Raw genomic sequence first — 2500 nt, 5'->3', positions numbered from 1 at the left:
GAGACAGACAGAAACAGGCAGAGGGACACAGAGAGAGGGAGATAGAGAGAGAGAGGGAGGGAGACGGAGGGAGACAGAGAGAGACAGACAGAGGGAGGGAGACAGACTGAAGGAGACAGACAGAGGGAGGGAGACAGACAGAGGGAGGGAGACAGAGGGAGGGAGACAGACAGAGGGAGAGAGACAGACAGAAGGAGTTTGAGTTTGAGTTTAAAAATTCTTATATAGCGCTCTTACACCAGCGGTTTCATGGCGCTGTAACTGGCAGATCTCCACAATAGACAAGGAAAGGAGGTCTGGTGACAAAGGACTAAATGAAGGTTTTGCTAAAGAAATAAGCTTTAAGTTTCTTTCGAAACTGGGAGTATGGGGTTAGGGATCTGAGATCTAGGGGTAATGAGTTCCAGAGGGTTGGGGCAAGGGTCGCAAATTTTGAGCCCCTCCACTTTTTCCGGCGAAACCGGGGAACTGTCAGGAGGGATTGGGAAGAAGACAGAGGAAGACAGACAGAGGGAGGAGGGTGACAGACAGAGGGAGACAGAGGGAGGGAGACAGAAGGAGGGAGAGAGAGAGAGGGAAGGAGGCAGAGAGAAAGGGGGAGGGGGAGGGGGACAGAGAGAGAGAGGGAGGGAGACAGAGAGAGAGAGGGAGGGAGACAGAGAGAGGGAGGGAGGGAGACAGAGTGAGTGAGACAGAGGGAGACAGAGAGAGGGAGAGAGAGAGAGGGAGAGAGAGGGAGACAGACTGAGAAAGGAAGACAGAGGAAGGGAGAAAGAGGAAGGGAGGCAGAGGGATGGAGACAGAGAGAGGGAGACAGAGGAAGACAGGCAGAGGGAGGATGGCAATAGACAGAGTGAGGAAGGCAGAGGGAGGGAGACAGACAGAGGGTGACAGACAGAGGGCAGGGGGAGGCAGAGGGAGGGAGACAGAGGGAGGGAGACAGAGGGAGGGAGACAGAGGGGGAGGGAGAGAGAGAGAGGGAGGGAGAGAGAGGGAGGGAGAGAGAGAGAGAGAGAGAGAGGGAGGGGGAGAGAGAGGGAGGGAGAGAGAGAGGGGGTGAGACAGAGAGGGAGGGAGACAGAGAGAGAGGGAGGGAGACAGAGAGAGGGATGGAGACAGAGAGAGAGGGAGGGAGACAGTGAGAGAGGAGGGAGACAGAGAGAGAGGAGGGAGACAGAGAGAGAGGGAGGGAGACAGAGAGAGAGAGGGAGGGAGACAGAGAGAGAGAGGGAGGGATACAGAGAGAAAGGGAGGGAGACACAGAGAGAGAGGGAGGGAGACAAAGAGAGGGAGGGAGACAGAGAAAGAGGGAGTGCGACAGAGAGAGAGAGGGATGGAGACAGAGAGAGAGGGGGAGGGAGACAGAGATAGAGACGGAGGAAGACAGAGCGAGAGAGGGAGGGAGACAGAGAGAAAGAGGGAGGGAGACAGAGAGAGAGAGGGAGGGAGACAGAGAGAGAGAGAGAGGGAGGGAGACAGAGAGAGAGAGGGAGGGAGACAGAGAGAGAGGGAGGGAGACAGAGAGAGAGGGAGGAAGACAGAGAGAGGGAGGGAGACAGAGAGAGAGGGAGGGAAACAGAGCGAGTGAGACAGAGGGAGACAGAGAGAGGGAGAGAGGGAGACAGACAGAGGAAGACAGAGGGAGACAGGCATAGGGAGGAGGGCGATAGACATAGTGAGTGAGACAGAGAGAGACAGAGAGAGGGAGAGAGAGAGGGAGGGAGAGAGAGAGAGGGAGAGAGAGAGAGAGAGAGAGAGAGAGGGAGATAGAGAGAGGGAGCTAGACAGGGGGAGAAAGAGAGAGAGAGAGACAGAGGGAGTGTGGCAGAGGGTGACAGACAGAGGGAGACAGAGGGAGGGAGACAGATAGAGGGATCCAGAGGGAGAGAGACAGACAGAGGGAGACAGACAGAGGGAGACAGAAAGAGGGAGACAGACAGAGGGAGGCAGGTGGAGGGAGACAGATGGGGGAGATAGACGGAGGGAGACAGATGGAGGGAGACAGACGGAGGGAGACAGACGGAGGGAGACAGACGGAGGGAGACAAATGGAGGGAGACAGATGGAGGGAGACAGTTGAAGGGAGTCAGATGGAGGGAGACAGGGACAGAGAGACATGGACAGACAGAGACAGGGAGGCAGAGACACAGAGAGAGGGAGATGGAGAGGGGGAGGGAGACAGAGGGAGAGAGAGGGAGTGAGGGAGATAGAGGGAGATAGAGGGAGGGAGGGAGACAGAGAGAGAGAGGGAGGGAGACAGAGAGAGAGAGAGAGAGAGAGAGGGAGGGAGGGAGACAGAGAGAGAGAGGGAGGGAGACAGAGAGAGAGCGAGGGAGGAAGACAGAGAGAGAGGGGGAGGGAGACAGAGAGAGAGGGGGAGGGAGACAGAGAGAGGGGGAGGGAGACAGAGAGAGAGGGGGAGGGAGACAAAGAGAGAGGGGGGAGACAAAGAGAGAGGGAGGGAGACAGAGAGAGAGGGAGGGAGACAGAGCGAGAGGGAG

The sequence above is a fragment of the Lissotriton vulgaris genome, chromosome 9 (genome assembly GCF_964263255.1).
Source record: "Lissotriton vulgaris chromosome 9, aLisVul1.2, whole genome shotgun sequence".
Lineage (NCBI taxonomy): Eukaryota > Metazoa > Chordata > Amphibia > Caudata > Salamandridae > Lissotriton > Lissotriton vulgaris.
The sequence above is the reverse complement of the archived record's forward strand: the minus strand, read 5'-3'. Positions refer to the sequence as shown.